Source organism: Anas acuta, chromosome 1, assembly GCF_963932015.1.
Source record: "Anas acuta chromosome 1, bAnaAcu1.1, whole genome shotgun sequence".
Taxonomy (NCBI): Eukaryota; Metazoa; Chordata; class Aves; order Anseriformes; family Anatidae; genus Anas; species Anas acuta.
In genome coordinates this window covers 132,485,281-132,493,270 of record NC_088979.1, presented here as the reverse complement: position 1 = coordinate 132,493,270, position 7,990 = coordinate 132,485,281, and the positions used below count along the sequence as shown (strand labels likewise).

The 7,990-nt window shown below is 40.6% G+C and overlaps 1 long non-coding RNA gene across 1 annotated transcript; it reads right to left on the bottom strand.

Moving 5' to 3' along the window:
* Positions 1-1,604: 1,604 nt before the first annotated feature.
* On the bottom strand, positions 1,605-7,525 carry LOC137842801 (uncharacterized). Its single transcript, XR_011089223.1, has 3 exons — positions 7,361-7,525; positions 3,304-3,406; positions 1,605-3,206 (listed from the first exon to the last, which is right to left on the bottom strand). It is a non-coding gene; the product is annotated as an uncharacterized lncRNA (long non-coding RNA).
* Between the last annotated feature and the right edge of the window lie 465 nt (positions 7,526-7,990).

The following is a 7,990-nucleotide window of genomic DNA, read 5'->3' as shown; positions in this document are numbered from 1 at the left end:
CCAGCTGACTTGTACATACACACTTAAACTCTAAGTTTCTTGCCTTACAGATACTGTTTTTGTGAACTTTCTTAACTGTGCCAATATTCTGCTGTTGAACAGACTGTTGTCTCTATTTGTTTCTCCAGATTTGCATCATTTCTCTATCCTCTTGTTTGTTTTTAGGTGGCATCTGTTATGTCATTATATCAATGAATTCAGAGCTCCTAAAAGCAGTAAAACAGTTGTACTAGATTTTATTGAAGTGGTGGAGCTGTGTGCTTCTGGTGGAATACAGTATCTGGTTTAAGGTAAAATCATGTAATACTGTGGTCTGACTTTAATGGTTTTTGTTAAGGAAAAGACCCTTCAGACCTCAAACGTGTTGAAGACCAGTAGTATATGCTGTGCTATGCTGTTCAAAGCCAATGCACCAAGAAAATAACAGATTCACTTTTGTCATGCATAAGGTCATACATCAGAACTAGAACAGATTTAATGGAGGCTGTCCTGGCACTCATGCACAGCACTAAGCTGTTTAATGTTCAGTAGTGTTTTCTGTTAAGTCTTATATCCTGGAGAACCCCAAAAAACATAGCCCATACTTCATTTTAAAATTATTTTTATTTAAAAGGGACACCTTGAACATCTGTCCATTGATGCAGAAGAACTGATGATGTTGCCATGCTGAGGAAAAAGCAATACTCCCTTAGCAGTTTGAAGCTGCACAGTTCTGTGGTGATCTCTCTTAGCTTTTCTTGCATGCATTAATAACATTTATTAAATAGCATTAGGTAAGCGCAGTCAGTGAGTTTTATAAAGGTCATTCAGAAGTGAAGTAGATAATTCAGAAAGACAATGTCTTTTCTCCAACAGATGAGTCTTGTCTGCAGTACAGTTAACGAAACATTGTCACGTATCTAGTTTTGAAATAATATGAGTAGTTTTGTACTCTAGGCATACAATTTTAACCTTAAACATCAAATAATTTATCTGCTTCCATTATTTTTATGTAAAAATTCTTATGCAGAACTTATTTCTATGTGAGTAGAATCACTTTTTATGTAAATTCTTGCATTTAGATACTCAATGCTTGTAAGTGGGGATCTGAGTACCTTGCCTAAACATTAAGAAACAACAAACTTCTCATAATACTTCTCATTAGGTCATGTAAATAAGTTCTGCAAAATATGATCTGGTAATGTATGTTCTTCTCAATACAAATTTTGTACAACACTGGGTCTGGTCTCCTTTTTACTTGCTACCATGAGACAGGAACTTATTTTCTAGCTTTGCACGTACCATAGTGACCAGGTGATTTATCTGACTGCTCTTTTGAGCTCTTCCCTGCAACTCTTTATGACTATTAAGGACTTTTCACAGATAACTTTCTCTCAAGACTTGCTCATTGTGTTGTAAGTTTTTTTGTGTTCTGTAAAATATGTTACTGTTTTTGTTTTCCTCTCAATTCTTTTTATGCTCACAGGAAAGGCACAGATGCACATACATCTGCCTAACAACACCCATCCAGCAAAAAGCAATGCTTATATTTTTGCTGCTTTGGTTGTTGTTGGTTGGTTGGTTGGTTGGTTTGGTTTGGTTTTCTTTTCCCCCCCCCCCCCCCTCTCTTTTTTTTTTTTTTTAACTGTCATTTGCACTGCTCTTGACCTTTCTTCCAGCTGAAGATACCAGTATCTTCATTCTGATAAGGACTGTACGGAGCCTTCTACTGGAAAGTCTTTCTTGCATTGTAAAACTCTCAATTGCAACTTTTGAGTCAGGAACACCTCCAAATGTTATAAATATTCAATGGCTTTGACAGTCAGGTCACTTCTACTTGAAATGTGCATGTAGCAGCCTTGTATCAAGCATCATTGCCTGAAAGTTTGTCTGTGAGCCTTTAATGTCAGTGGATGAAGACAAAGAAATCTGGTTTAATTATCTGTGCAACATGACACCACTGAGGGAGATATTCGCCTCTGGCTCCTAATCTTCCTTATCTTTGTTATGTTTTAAAGCAGAAAGGCTGAGATTCTTTCATAAATTGCCTGAAGCTTGTTATCATGGGAAGCCTGTCACCCATGATTAAATAGCAATGCAAATTTGCTTCAAGAATAATTACTTTGAAAATGCATTGAGGTAACAAAGTTGCATTATACCTCATGTTTCTCAAATTGACTGTAGGCACAGGATCTGCTTCCAGATGTTTGACTGTTTCCATGTCTTCAGCTTCTGTATTATGTGTACCAGCTTTTATTATTATTTTTTAATAGGCCAGTAAAGAGAACCATGCCCTAATTTACTCCTTGTAAGGAGTAAATTTTTGCTTGCAGTACTTACATGTATGGTGTGTATTTTTGGAATATTATGATGATCTGATTTTTTTTTTTTAGATTCTAAAGTACCTATTTTTCAGAAGTGCAGACATTCTAATAAAATAAAATGCAGTACCACTAACAGTTCTGTTTTGAAATAAGCTTTTCAAAGAACTATTGCAGTGGGAGAATATAACGATAAAATGTAATCTTTCTGAAGTACTGTTATCAGTATTAAATAATTGCAATAAGCTATTCTGAGAATTGCAAATGTACAAGTGACTTAAGTCAGTGCCCATTTCTTTTCATTAGTAGGACACACGACTTATGGATTTGTGATTTCACAGTGAGAAGAAATGACCAGACTGTTAAAATGCTTCTGAGTATTTTAAATTATTTCCATAGTAATGCAATGAGTCCCAGCCAACACAAAGTGCTCAGCCTTTGAGCACAAATTTGATGAAGATTCAAAAATCCTCTGATTAGGGTTCAAAGGAAAGAACTATTCACCAATCTTGTAAGCATTTGTCAGTCTCCATCCCAAATATCTCAGTGCCTGCTTTAGCACATGTGTAAGGAAACAGGAAAACTGGATGTCAGAGAAAGTGGCACCTAAAGAGAGAAAGAAGGCAGGTGGCTTATACTTTTGTGGGTTTTCCAGATTGGGATAGATGATCATTTCCATTAAAAGCTAGCCTATTATTTAATTTGAATCGGAATTGTCTTTAGGGCTTCCCCAGTCCTGCAGACCCTTTCAAAATACTTATCTTTTAAAGAACCAAGAAAAGCCAATATTGCATGTAGTTCCTCTAAAGATGTTCTCCGCTAGTTCAGATGTCGAATTTTGCAGTCCTGAGGTTGATCACCTGTTTTGCTCTAATGGGTTGGTGTCCGAGTGACCCTCCAGGTATGCTGAGATGATAAACACAGGGATTTTGCAGTAGCTGTATAAGAAGTGAGTTAGAAAAGGGTGGTAGACAGTTGAGACATATGTCTGGTAAGTACTTACCCAAACAGCTTTAGGGAGTTTACATGAGATCAGACGCTGCTCATCTTAATCACTTGTTAAATCCTTCGTGCAGTTGTTGATATCCAGGAGACCAAACGGGTATCTGTTTTAAATATTTGCATCAGATACTAGGCCAAGGAACAAACAATAATCAAAGTTTACATCCATCTTGATACCTGCTTGGATTGGCAACTTGACTGTTTTTAAGAGCAGAATCTTTGAGCCCCTAGAATGCACTTCTGGAAGAAAACCTCGCACCAGAGACATTAAAAATGGACCTTCAGAAAGGGCTCAGCAAAAAATGAAGAGAACAACAATCCTGCCCTGACTGCACAGTGCACAAATAATGATTCCACTGTTTTATTTCTATTTCTGTCTTCCATAGCTTAATGATTGTGATCCTTATGCTCCTGCTGCTGTATTTTGTGCTTTCCCTTCCCTTCTCTTCCCTCCTCCCTACCCTTCCCTTCCTTTTTTTTTTTTTTTTTTTTTGCATGTGGTACTTAATGGCAGGTATAATGTTCTGATCCTTACTGACTCAGATGTCATTTTGACCTTTTCCTGACTCACTTGTTGCCTTTGTGTCAGCTGCCTTCATAAACCTAAAGGGAAAGGCTTACTTTAATGTAAAGGGAATTTCAGGTATATAATTACCAGGTGCTATGTTGGTCTGGTAACCACCGAAGTACTAAATTAATCACCAGAAAATTGAATTACTCAGATGTATAATGGTTATAAGGATCATTTTCTCACCTGTCAATTGCAATCTGTTCCACTGGCAAAAATAAAGCTTGCTGGCAGAAGAATGCAACCCTTGCTGTTATCTTCTGTGAAAAGCCATTGCAAGAATTTATTGAAAAGGGCATAAAGAAGAAGAGCCTGCTCCTTGTTGTTTTTTCATGTCTCCCCAGTATAAATATTCAAGACGAAAATGTATTAATTCCAGTTCTCAAGAACACATTTATACTTTGTTATTTTAGCTACCTTTTAACATCTACATGCTTTGGTATTTTGCTACATAACAATTTAGGCAATAGGAACAAGGTAGTACTCAGCATGCCAAGAATTATTTATAACAAAGTTCTGCATCAATGCCAGAACTAAGACTATCAATTTTTTATACAGCTAAGACTGTATGTGAAAAAGGTGACATACCCACCTGGGTTTCTTGGTAAAGCGTGAAGAAATTAAATGATGAAGGCAAAGTATGAGGCTGGCATGTTAAGCTTGGTACACATGAGCTATGTTCTTTCTCTTTACATGGTAGTTTCTATTTTTCAACCCTAACCCTAACCCTAACCCTAACCCTAACCCTAACCCTAAACCTAACCCTAACCCTAACCCTAACCCTAACCCTAACCGTAACCTTAACCCTAACCCTACCCCTAAACCTAATAGCCAAAACTAACCCTAACCCTAACCCTAACCCTAACCCTAACCCTAACCCTAACCCTAACCCTAACCCTAACCCTAACCCAACCCTAGCCCTAATCCTAACCCCAACCCTAACCCTAAACATAATCCTAACGCCTAAACCTAACGTTAACACTAACCCTAATAGCCAACCCTAACCCCAACCCTAACCCTAACCATAACCCTAACCCTAAACCTAATCCAAACCCTCACCCTAACCCTAACCCTAACCGTAACTCTAACTCTAACCCTAATAGCCAACCCTAACACCTAAACCTAATGTTAACCCTAACCCTAATAGACAACCCTAACACAAACCCTAACCCTAACCCTAACCCTAACCCTAACCCTAACCCTAACCCTAACCCTAACCCTAACTCCTAATCTAACCCTAAAACTAACCCTAACACTAAACCTAAGCCTAACCCTAACCTGAACTCCTAAACCTAACCCTAAATTAACCCATAACCCTAACCGTGCCCTAACCCTAAACCTAACCCTAACCCTAACCCTAACCCTAATCCTAACCCAAACCCTAACCCTAACCCTAAACCTAAACCTAACACCTAAACCTAACCTAAACCCTAACCCTAATAGCCAATCCTAACCCTAACCCTAACTCCTAACCTAACCCTGAAACTAACCCTACCACTAAACCTAAGCCTAACCCTAACCTGAACTCCTAAACCTAACCCCAAAACTAACCCTAACCCTAACCGTACCCTAACCCTAAACCTAACCCTAACCCTAACCCTAACCCTAACCCTAACCCTAACCCTAACCGTAACCCTAACCCTAACCAATGCCCAACTCTAACCCTAACCCTAACCCTAACCCTAACCCTAACCCTAACCCTAACCCTAACCCCAAGAGACAACCCTAAACCTTACCCTAACCCCTAACCCAAAACCCTAACTCTAACCCTAAGGGTAACCCTAACCCTAACCCCTAATCCTAATCCTAACCCTAACCCTAACCCTAACCCTAACCCTAACCCTAACCCTAACCCTAACCCTAACCTTAACCCTAACTACAACCCTAAAACTAGCCCTACACCTCGGACGCAGCCAGCCAACCCTAGACCTATTCCTAACCCTAACCGTAACCCTAACCCTAAACCTAACCCTAACCCTAAGCCTAATAGCCAACCCTAACCCTAAGCCTAACCCTCACATTTGGACACAGCCAGCCAAACCTAACCCTAACCCTAACCCTAACCCTAACCCTAACCCTAACCCTAACCCTAACCCTAACCCTAACCCTAACCCTAACCCTAACCCTAACCCTAACCCTAACCCTAACCTTAACCATAACCCTAACCCTAACTCTAACCCTAATAGCCAACCCTAACCCTAACCCTAACCCTAACCCTAACCCTAACCCTAACTCTAACCCTAACACTAAACCGTCGGACACAGCCAGCCTACCCTAACCCTAACCCCAACCCTATCCCTAACCCTAACCCTACCAACCCTAACCCTAACCCTAACTCTAACCCTAACACTAAACCCTCAGACACAGCCAGCCAGCCCTAACCCTAACCCCAACCCTATCCCTAACCCTAACCCTACCAACCCTAACCCTAACCCTAATAGCCAACCCTAACCCTAAACGTAACCCTAACCCGAACCCGAATGCTAACCCCTTACTCTAACCCCTAACCCTAACCGTAACCCTAATGCTAACCCTAACCCCGAACCCTGACTCCTAACCCTAACCATAAACCTTTCCCTAACCCTAACCCTAACCCCTAACCCCTAACCCTAACCCTAATAGCAAACCCTAACCCTAACCCGAACCCGAACCCGAACCCTAACCCCTAACCCTAACCCCTAACCCTAATCGCAACCCTAACCTTAACCCTAACCCTAACTCTAACCCTAATAGAAAACCCTAACCATAACCCTAACCCTGGGACCCAGCCAGCCAACCCTAACCATAACCCTAACCCTAACACTGACCCTAACCCTAATCCCTAACCCTATCCCCTAGCTATAACCCTAACCATAACCCTAACCCCAACCCTAACCCTAACCCTAACAGCCAACCCTAACGCTAACCCTAACCCTAACCCTAACCCCTAATCCTAACCCTAATAGCCAACCCTAACCCTAACCCCTAACCCTAACCCTAACCCTAACCCTAACCCTAACCCTAACCCTAACCCTAACCCTAACCCTAACCCTAACCCTAACCCTAACCCTAACCCTAATGCAATGCAAGAAGGCTTGACAAGTCTGCTCTGTCACTCATGTTGGCAACAAAGGGCTCTTCTCGCTGCTCTTTCAAAGGCTGACTTTGTTTCAGCTGTCTTATTTTGGGGGTTTAATGACTGTAGTGATCCATGCTTTCTTCCTTCAGGAGGGAAAAAGAACTTCAGATTAAAATAAACTCAGATAAATTTAAACAGACATGGATAAGTTGTTCACAATTAATTTCATGTGCTTGCATCATGAAAACTTGCAAGGGGAACAAAAATCCTGCAATTTTAGTGGTATTTTGTACTTACTGTAACATCTAGATGAGCACCCCCATAGCAGCCAATAACCTTTTGACAAAGGACAGCAAAAGTTGTGAGACACTGGAAGATTTCCGTTGCACTTCCAAGTGCCCATATTCAAACTTGGCAGTCTGCACTAATTACCTTGCCATCAAAGTTTTTCTCTTCACTTCCAGAGGTCTCACAGCATTGAAGTGTGCTTCAGAGCTTGTTCAAATTGCATGCAGTTTGTGAAAGAGAAAATACCATTGTTTCTAGCTGCTTGGAGACAAACCAGGGCAGGATGTTCCTTTTAAATAACTGTTTTACACAGAGAGTGAAGTTTTTTTTTTTTTCCTCATAAGGCTGCTGTGCCTGGCAGCAGTTACCTTTAGGGTTGAAAGAAAAGCATGTGATTTGCAAAACACAAATCCCTTGTTTGTAACTGGAAGTAGATAAGCTTTTTCTCTGTAATTCAAGAGGCATTTGTTATATTAAGCTACAGAAATGAGGAAGCAAAGGTTCCCTTACTGTGATGAGAGGAAAATCATGGCTCAAAGGTTCTTTTGTGACTGGATGTGGACCCCAGCCTTGCTGAAGAGATCTGGTCAAAGTCCCTGCATCTCAGACAGGTGGGATCCACTCCACTTTCATTTAGGGCTCTGGAGGAAGTCATTCTCTCCCAAGGTCCCTTCTGGCCTCAATTTGTCCAAGGTGGAAGATTACCTGCATGCTATGAATGGGCTTAGAAACTTAGGGACTCTTTCAGTAATCAATTTTGTCTTTATCAGGAGG